Source organism: Lolium perenne, chromosome 2 (assembly GCF_019359855.2).
Source record: "Lolium perenne isolate Kyuss_39 chromosome 2, Kyuss_2.0, whole genome shotgun sequence".
In the NCBI taxonomy this organism is placed as follows: Eukaryota; Viridiplantae; Streptophyta; class Magnoliopsida; order Poales; family Poaceae; genus Lolium; species Lolium perenne.
Window position 1 is genome coordinate 202,595,705 of NC_067245.2, and position 10,159 is coordinate 202,605,863.

General features: G+C 48.6%; 1 pseudogene; it reads left to right on the plus strand.

The window, feature by feature from the left end:
• The first annotated feature begins 708 nt into the window (after positions 1 to 708).
• LOC127318397 (cell division cycle protein 48 homolog pseudogene) lies at positions 709 to 3,066 on the plus strand (annotated as a pseudogene).
• Positions 3,067 to 10,159: the final 7,093 nt, after the last annotated feature.

The window sequence follows — 10,159 nt, forward strand, 5'->3', positions numbered from 1 at the left end:
AAATATATTTTAAAATATTCAAAAATTCCGAAAAAAATCTGGTTGTACATCTTAATTTTTTATGTTAACACACTAAGTTTCGCAAAGAAATGACATCATTTATGTGCTATGTAAAAAAAAATTACGCTGATCCAAAAAAAGCTTTTCATGTAACATTTTGTTTAACGTAGCCCACATAAAATGTTATTTTTCCACAAACTTTTTGAGAGTGAACATAGTATAGTGTATCTAGAATCTAGATTTTTTTTTTTTTTTTTGAGATCTAGAATCTAGATGTACACCCGGAAAAAAATAAATTTTTTTTTTTTGACATTTTAGAAGGGCTAGGCTTTTGTGTTTCTTCGTTGGGCTGGGATTAATTGCTGACCCTCTGATCTATTGTGTTGGCCTGTAAGCCCACATTTGACTTGTTTATTTGTTTGCCAAGCCTACTTAGCACCGGACACCGTTCTGCTAAAAAAGAAAAAAAACACCGCACACCGAAAAAGACACGAAGAACCCTTTTCCGAATTCGGGCTAGTCGCGAACGAACGGGCTACCCTGTCGGACTCGACTTCCAGGACGAGACGGCCACGCTCGATGCTTTAAAACGGAGGCCTTCCTCCACACCAGACCACAATCATCGTTTCATCACAACCCACGCACACGTTCGTTCGAAACTTCGAATCGAGCCAAGCGAATCCAAGGACTAAAGATCAGCTGAGTGCGATGGCGAGCGCCTCGTCGTCGAAGAAGGCAGCGAACCGGCTGGTGGTGGAGGAGGCGACCACGGACGACAACTCCATCTGCAACCTCCACCCGGCCACCATGGAGGAGCTCTCCATCTTCAAGGGTGACGTCGTGCTGCTCAAGGGTAAGCGTCGCCGCACCACCGTCTGCATCGTCGTCCCCGACGACACCTGCGAGGAGCACAAGCTCAAGATCAACAGGGTGGCCCGTTCCAACCTCAGGGTGCGCATCGCCGACGTCGTGTCCGTGCATCTGTGCCCCGACGCCAAGTACGGCAAACGCGTGCACATCCTCCCCGTCGATGACACCGTCGAGGGCATCACGGGCAACCTATTCGAGGCCTACCTCAAGCCCTACTTCGCGGACGCCTACCGTCCGGTGCACAAGGGCGACCTCTTCCTCGTCCGCGGTGGCATGCGGAGCGTCGAGTTCAAGGTCATCGAGATCGACCCTCCGCTCAACTACTGCATTATGGCGGCGGACACGGAGGTCTTCTGCGACGGCGAGCCGGTGAAGAGGGAGGACGAGGAGAGGCTTGACGATATCGGCTATGACGACGTTGGCGGCATGCGCAAGCAGATGGACCAGATCAGGGAGCTGGTCGAGCTGCCGCTTAGGCATCCGCAGGTTTTCAAGTGTCTCGGCGTGAAGCCTCCCAAGGGCATCCTCTTGTACGGCCCTCCTGGCTCCGGCAAGACGTTGATCGCTCGTGCCGTGGCAAACGAGACAGGGGCCTTCTTCTTCTGCATCAATGGCCCAGAGATCATGTCCAAGATGGCTGGTGAGAGCGAGAGCAACTTGAGAAAGGCGTTTGAGGAGGCCGAGAAGAACGCGCCGTCCATCATCTTCATCGATGAGATCGACTCCATTGCTCCAAAGAGGGAGAAGACACACGGCGAGGTGGAGAGGCGCATCGTGTCCCAGCTGCTGACGCTCATGGACGGTATGAAGGCGCGAGCGCACGTCATCGTGATGGGTGCCACAAATCGCCCAAACAGCATCGACCCTGCTCTGAGGCGCTTCGGCAGGTTCGACCGCGAGATCGACATTGGAGTGCCGGACGAGGTCGGGCGCCTTGAGGTTCTGCGCATCCACACCAAAAATATGAAGCTCTCGGAGGACGTCAACCTAGAACTTGTGGCCAAAGACACGCACGGCTATGTTGGTGCCGACTTGGCCGCGCTCTGCACCGAGGCGGCGCTCCAGTGCATCAGGGAGAAGATGGATGTGATCGACCTCGAGGATGACACAATCGATGCTGAGATCTTGAACTCCATGGCCATCACCAACGACCACCTCAAGACGGCTCTAGTCGGCACGAATCCTTCGGCGCTTCGTGAGACCGTCATTGAGGTACCCAACGTTAGCTGGAGCGACGTCGGCGGCCTCGACGGCATCAAGAGGGAGCTGCAAGAGACTGTGCAGTACCCGGTAGAGCACCCCGAGAAGTTTGAGAAGTTTGGCATGTCGCCTTCCAAGGGCGTCCTCTTCTACGGGCCACCAGGCTGCGGTAAGACATTGTTGGCCAAGGCGATCGCCAACGAGTGTCAGGCCAACTTCATCAGTATTAAGGGCCCCGAGCTGCTCACCATGTGGTTTGGCGAGAGCGAGGCCAACGTTCGTGAGATATTCGACAAGGCTAGGCAATCGGCACCATGCGTGCTCTTCTTCGACGAGCTCGACTCGATCGCGATGCAGCGCGGTGGCAGCGTGGGAGACGCCGGCGGCACGGCAGATAGGGTCCTGAACCAGCTGCTGACCGAGATGGACGGCATGAACGCCAAGAAGACGGTGTTCATCATCGGCGCCACTAACAGGCCGGACATCATCGACTCGGCGCTGCTTCGTCCCGGCCGCCTCGACCAGCTCATCTACATCCCGTTGCCGGACGAGGCCTCACGGCACCAGATCTTCAAGGCCTGCCTCAGGAAGTCTCCAGTGGCCAAGGACGTCGACCTCGGCGCGCTCGCGAGGTTCACTGCAGGTTTCAGTGGCGCCGACATCACCGAGATTTGCCAGAGGGCGTGCAAGTATGCCATCAGGGAAGACATTGAGAAGGACATCGAGAGGCAGAGGTCAGGCATGGAGGTGGACGGCGAGCAGGAAGATGAAGTGGCTGAGATCAAGGGGGCTCACTTCGAGGAGTCGATGAAGTACGCGAGGAGGAGCGTCAGCGACGGCGACATCAGGAAGTACCAGTCCTTTGCTCAAACGCTGCAGCAGTCCAGGGGCTTCGGCACCGAGTTCCGCTTCCCGGCACAGGCACAAGCGGCAGAAGCTTCTCCCAATGCCTTCGACACCTCGGCGGAAGCCGATGAGGATGATCTCTACAACTAATTTGGCGGGCAATTAGCATAGATAGGTTCTGGTTCTTTTGGTTCTATCTGTACACATGACTGAATTTGCCATCGAATGTCTCCCTGCCATATTTTTTTTCTCATATAGTTAAATATACAGGCCACTTAAGCGAAGAAGTAGCATGCAATTATGCTTTTGGGTGGCTTCAAAATCAGTGACAGAGATTATGGTTTATACCTACTACACTACCTGTCGATTTTTGGGGCAGAAATAGCTGAACTGGTGCATCTCTCTGTCAAACACCTCTTTTCTCTCTGCCCTCAGTAAAAAAAAGGGTTCAGCCGGTGTGCTGGCAGAAGTTGATGCTATCAGTTCTGAAGCTGTTCAATGTTCATCCAGTATAAAATTAGTAGCAGTGACAATGCCCGGTGCAAGTTAAGGTACCTAACGCTGCACAGCGCAGCTGTAGCAACCGTTGGTGGTTTAATCTGGTTTTGACACGCCGACAGTTTAGTTTAGGAGAGTAGGTAATTGCAAAATGGTGGGCACCGTGATTTGTGTGGTCTCTGAGGACATGTGTAATAAGAGAACTATCGTATTGAAACCAATGAGATTGTTTTGGGTCGAATTGGGTTAACATGGGATGGGTAATCATACTAAAATGTTCATACCAGATTGTCAACAATTACAGAACAAGCACGACCACAGTAAACACCAATTCTCGAAACAAATCTACAAAAAATAACTGTAGTTGACCACGGTCCAAATTGCAAAATGAACAACTACCAACTTACAAATCAGACGCAAAGAAGGCAATTGACAGAGAGTCATCAAAGAATAAAGACCTCATTAGCCAGATTGTATCGCCTCACCTGCAAATACACCTCATCATCAAGGTGCAACTTCCATTTGGCCTTGATTGATTTCACCACTTTTATCTGATGTGAGTTAAGCCACATGGCTGCTAGTTCATTGGATGCCAGCGAACTTGCCCAAAAGATGGACGCGGGCAGTCATTGGTGCTCATACACATGAGGTTGCACAATTCACACAATAACGCCAGAATCAAAAAAAAAATCATATGCCAGCTCATGTTCAGTTCATCAACACCTAGCACCTGAAGCTGCTCAATAAGAAGCAAGCTATGCGTCAGGACTCAGGACAGCAGCTTGCATGAATTCACCTGGGAGCCCACCACAAAGTGACAAACAGAGCTAAAAAGTAGATAACTATCTAAAAGAAGTTTCACTTGGAAAACCTATGAATGGTTAAAAATCATATGAATCTCACCCCAGAAGTAATACGGCATCCAGAATCATATATTTGTGTATGGACATATAGAGAATCATAGGTGTATGGACCTATAATTATATTGAGTATTGAGTATATAGTGACTGGGTAACTTATTAACTGAACATGAATTTGAAGATTTTCTGGCAGTTGCAGAGCCAATTCTCATGGGCCTAGAAGAGCAATACAACCCATTGATCTCATTCACGACATGTGTCTGCTCACAATCATCTCCAGATCTCACAAAAGGAGATATAACCCTTCGTTCTACCAGTGCCTAGCATCAGTAACTTTTGCACCTTTGATAGATCAGTGCCTCCTGGAGAAAGTATCTAGCATTGTGGCTACATAAAAAAAAGTAACTTCTGAAGAGGTTAAATAATACGGCATTTAGTATACTGAACTAAAGTCCATGCTGAACCAACTTTCATGCATCTTTCCTGCGTGTCACCCTATATACTGCAACGTGCAAGCAGAATAATAATCATGTGAGTCTTATTAGTACTTTTATCAGGGAAAAAACTTAACCCACAGCAGTACAGCACGCAAAAAGTAACACCCTTGCACTTTTGAGATAACGTTATTACAAGTAGGTACTTTAGCGGGAAAAGAACTCAAGTTATGTGAACTCAAATGGCAATACGGAAAATAAAATGGAACTTCTAGTCCTACATTATCATAAATTTGTTCTGCTAACTATATTTTGTGATCTTTCAAGCATCTACCTTCATCTCGTTCTTAAAGAATTGATCGCTTTAGGAATTCCTCTCCTGGGCTAACAACAAAGCATAGAACAACTATCACACGTTTCCATAAGATTCATTTCAGCGTAGCGAATCAGAACATGTTGCTTGTGAAAAAATAGCGTTGTTGGTTGTGGCTACCTATAGTTGTAACATCTTTGGTTGATTTGCCTACAAAACAATTTCAAGGTAAAGAACACATACCTAAGGATGTGATATGAGCATAATATCAGTAAACCTATTTGTACCTGACAGCAAGGTATCCATGTTAGCAAATCTGTAGAACCAAGCTTGCAGTAGGAGCTCCATATGTTCTATGTTACATAAAACATTCAAGAATTTTCATTTGCATCTTGCATGATACCAGGTGTCAGAATTAATTCACCACAGAAGTTCAAAAAATTAATATGCAAACCATTTTTTTTTTTGAAACGGAGGCAAAAGCTTTGCCTCATTCTATTAATTAAGGAGAAAAAAGAAGTTTACAAGGCGACCCAGCGAGACTTTACAAACCGCCTACTCTCGCGGCATCAAAATACTCACATGCTTCGCCCCCGCGGCGACCCAAAGTTTTAGCTCTTTTTTAATGTTCACGAAAACCACCGTTGGCGGAGCATGTTTGTGCCTAAAAATTCTAGCGTTTCGCTCATTCCAAATCTCCCAAGAGGTGAGGAGAACAACGGACCCAAGAGCTTTCCGGTTTGGCATAGAGGCACCGGTCATGAGGCTCCACCACTCATGAAGAGACATAGCAAGCCACGTGTGGAGTTCAATGGAATATAAACCGAGCCACTCTTTGATTAGACCCCAAAGCCTTTGGGTGAAACAGCAATGAACGAGAAGATGATCGATGGACTCCGCACTCCTCATGCATAGAGGGCAATTGCCGCAATTAGGCCATTCTCTTTTTTGCAAACGATCCGCCGTCCAAAGCCTATTTTGAAGGGCAAGCCAAGCAAAGAACTTAACTTTTGGAGGTGCCCAAATCTTCGAAATGGTCCTCTTAAAATCCGAGGCAATGGTGCCAAAGAATTGTGCTTTGTAAGCCGATGCCGCCCTGTAGTGGCCATCTTCCGTGAGCGTCCAAGAAATGGAATCCTCCACATCCTCGTCAAAGTTGTAGCCATTAAGCACAGTCCAAAGATCAATAAATTGCTCCAAGTGAGCAAAGGTGAGATCTCCTTCAATATGGATCATGCCAATCCAAGCATCATTTTTTGTAGCCTTGTTGATCGTCCAATTCTTTCCCTTAGACTCCGCATAGATGAGAGGGGCGAGGTCTTTAGGTTTCAATCCATTAAGCCAAGGGGCGTCCCAAAACTTCGTCCTCTTCCCATTTCCCACAACAATATTTGTGGAAGCATAGAAAAGGTCCATGTCCACGTCCGTGCAAGGATTTCCCAAGCCAACCCAAATCTTGGCCGGGTCCGTCCATTCTAACCAAGGCCACCGCAATCTAAGGGCTCTTGCGAATTTCTCAACATTAAGCACTCCAAGCCCCCCAAGATCTTTGGGGCGGCAAACCATCTCCCAATTGACTTTGCATTGCCCTCTCGTGACTTTGTCGGTTGCCGTCCAAAGAAAGGCTCTCTCAATCTTCTTCATGTTGTCGAGAACGGGAGGCGGAATGACAAGGGGAGTTAGGTGATAGATCGCTTGGGAGGCAATGACGGACTTGACAAGAGCGGTTCGACCGGCCATGTTAATGAATTTGCCATCCCAAGTTGGAATTTTCCCGGCCATCTTATCAATTAGAGGTTGAAAATCCACATTCTTCAATTGCCACACCGATAGTGGAAGTCCGAGGTTTTTGATAGGAAATATTTCTCTACGAATCGGAAGATCTTCAAGTATATCATCCAAGGCAACACCATGACAATGAATAGGGACAACGGAACTCTTTTGGAAGTATATCATCCAAGGCAAACCATTATAAAGTTCAAGGGAAGCCATTAATATATATACGATCACCTCTATAATTTTGGGAATGAAATGGCGTCGTAACAAACTTGATACTACTGTTTAGAGCATACAAATTAAACCCATAACCACTCTGTTGACAGTTTGGCACTACCATAGTAAATTTCTCTCATTCCGAACTGTCAAAAAAAATAGCAAGTTGCCACTCATTCCAGTTGAAACTGGTAAAGGCAAAATGCGCCAACATCTTCTCTTGGGTATTGTAGCACATCATCACAAACTCGGGATCAACGCATCCTAGTCTCTTCTGCAGTAGTCTTTTTTTTATTTCTGTAAATTTACTCACAAAATTACACACATCTTGTAGTCAAGGAGCACCAAATGAAGATGTCTCATGATCTGAAGCATATTTTCCATTACCGACAACTTGCTTCAATTGCATATAACAATGAATTCGAGACACCCGAATAGAAACATAAACACCTTACTCCTATAGCCACTCAAGGCCAACTAGCAATAACAGAAACTCGAGGGACTCACGGATTCGAGACATGAGACACGACTAACACCTTACTCATATAGCTAGACAGCCCCTTTTCCAGCGCCACAATGCACCCACGATGAAGACACTGCCGGCGGCAACCCACGACGTCGTCACTTCTTGGGTGCCGACGTTGCTCCCTTTGCCATCTTGCTCGGTGGCGTGGGCGTGGGAGAGGGCGGGTCGATCACCACCGACGACTCCGGCTCGTCCTTGCTGGCAGCCCCCTGGGCGATCCCAGCGCCGGCAGCAGGGTCCGCGACAGGCTGCTCTCGCCCATACAAGATGACGGTCGGAGGAGAGACGCCGTCAGCGGCCGGAAGCTCGAGTCTCCCACCCTCACCGTCATCATAGAAGTGGCTCAGGAAGAAGAGGTAGTCGGGGTCGGCGCTGGCCTTATCCTCGGCGCTCAGGTAGTCGGCGACGGGACGGCGAGCGGCCATTCTTTCCGGAGAGAAGGTTCAGCAACGATCGGGAACAAGGGGCTAGCTACTACCTCGCTGGATTGAAGGAGGCTGGCCATTGCGCTACGCGGTATATAAAGAGCTGGGCTGAAGTTACCGCGGTTTCCATTCAAAAACAATGTCACTGCAGTTTCCTTCCAAAAGAAAAAGAAAATGTTACCGCGGTCAACTTTTCATTTCGAGTTGTGTGTTGACTCTGTCATTTCTGAGCGCGTTCAGAAATAATGGATGCCTATCTATCCCAAATCGCAAACTGTAAAATGACTGACTCCAGTTTCTCCTCTGAATGTTACTAAAATGGAACACGAGTAAATTATATCTCTACTCTCTAGCCCTGCAGGATAGTTTGGACAGGAGTGGTTTGGCTGGTTGCAAGCTTCATGGTCGTCACCCGCGGTCAGGAGCCTGCTAGCTCTTTTACACATTCTTGCCTGATTGGAAATTGATCGTAGGTTTACAGTAGGAATGATCCATGTTCTGGAAATGATTGCGGTTTACAGAAGTAAGAACATATATACGCCCGTGCTTAAAGCATGTTGGGAGTGCTTTCCCTTTGGCTTTCTGCCTTTCATAAATTTCACACACATATTCTCCTGCCACATATGACGAAATTATGTCCAAATGCCACCGCATTTATGTCCGAGTCCTTCCTGTCACAACCACATATAGACGCTCATCCCCCTTCCTCGTTGAACCGATGGAGCAAACCCAGCACCACCGCCATTAGACGAACCCTACCGCCGTCCCCTTGTCCGTCCCCTCCGGTGACGGTTAGCTAAGAACCGGTCGTCGCCATTTGTCTCGTTCCTGTGACCCAACACCATGCCTCCTCCCACCGTATCTAGGCGGAAAAGAAGCAACATGTTAGATTCTCCGGCGAGGGCTACTATGGATTCATCAGATGAAGACACTATTGACTTTTGAGACGCACGGGTCGTCCTCCTCCAAGGGCGACTTGGGCGAACCCTAGCTGCCACCTTCCCCTCCCCCTCATCTCCCCTCCTCGTCGTACCCGGAGGCTGCCGCCGGCGAAGCCTGGCGCGGCCGGTGATGGGGGCGGCGGGGATCCTCGCGTGGTCTCCTGGTGCGGCGGTAGGAGGCACGCCTCTGCGCCGGGGGATGGTCCCAGTTCTGGCTGATGGCGGCGCGGGCGGTGTTGGGGGCGGCGGCGCGGCCCTGGCCATGGTGGTGCAGCCCTCTGAAAGGATCGTATACCGCACCTAGAGGGGGGTGAATAGGTGCTATCCAATTTTTAGTTCTTTTTCAATTTAGGCTTGACACAAAGGTAAATTCTCTAGATATGCAACTAAGTGAATTTACCTATATGACAAAGCTAACAACTAAGCACGATATCGCAACGCAATATATAGAAGATAGAATAGGATAGAGGTAACCGAGAGTGGAGCACGCGGAGACACGGAGATGATTCCCGTAGTTCCCTTCCTTTGCAAGAAGGTACGCCTACGTTTGGAGGAGTGTGGTTTCTACGAAAGCCAAACCAACAGCCACGAAGGCTTCACTCAGATCTCCTGTGAGCAACGCCACGAAGGTCTAGCCCACTTCCACTAAGGGATTTTCTCGAGGCGGAAACCGGTCCTTTACAAGGTTCTTGGGGCACACATCCACAACCAAATTGGAGGCTCCCAAATCTGTAACAACACAACAATCAACAACAATACATCAAAAACAATCAACTAGGGATCCAAAGAGGAACACTAGCAAGAGGGCCCTCAAGCATATGAGGGGGAAAAGTAAATCGCTTCGGTGAGGATGTAGATCGGTGTCTTCTCCTTCGAATCTCCAAAAATCAAGAGCTTTGGTTGGGGGAGGGAGATCTTGCAAATCTTGTGTTCTTGAGGTGGCTCTAATGGTGGTGAAGCTTGGCAGATTTTCTTCAATGATTGAGCAGGTTGGAAGGAAGAAGAAGGGGGGTATAAATACCCCCTCTCAAAATCCAGTCGTTGGGAGCTTTCGAGGGCCGGATAATCTGGCCTAAGTTGGGGCCGGATAATCCCCCCCCCCCCCCCCAAAAAAAAAATCCGGCCTGGTGGAAATTCCGGTCAGATGTCCGGCCAAAAATTCGGCCTCGTGCCAGGGAAGTACTGAGCCACGTCGCCTCTGGTCCTTAGCCAAATTCTGGGGGTCGAATATTTTGCAAATATCCGGCCCGGATT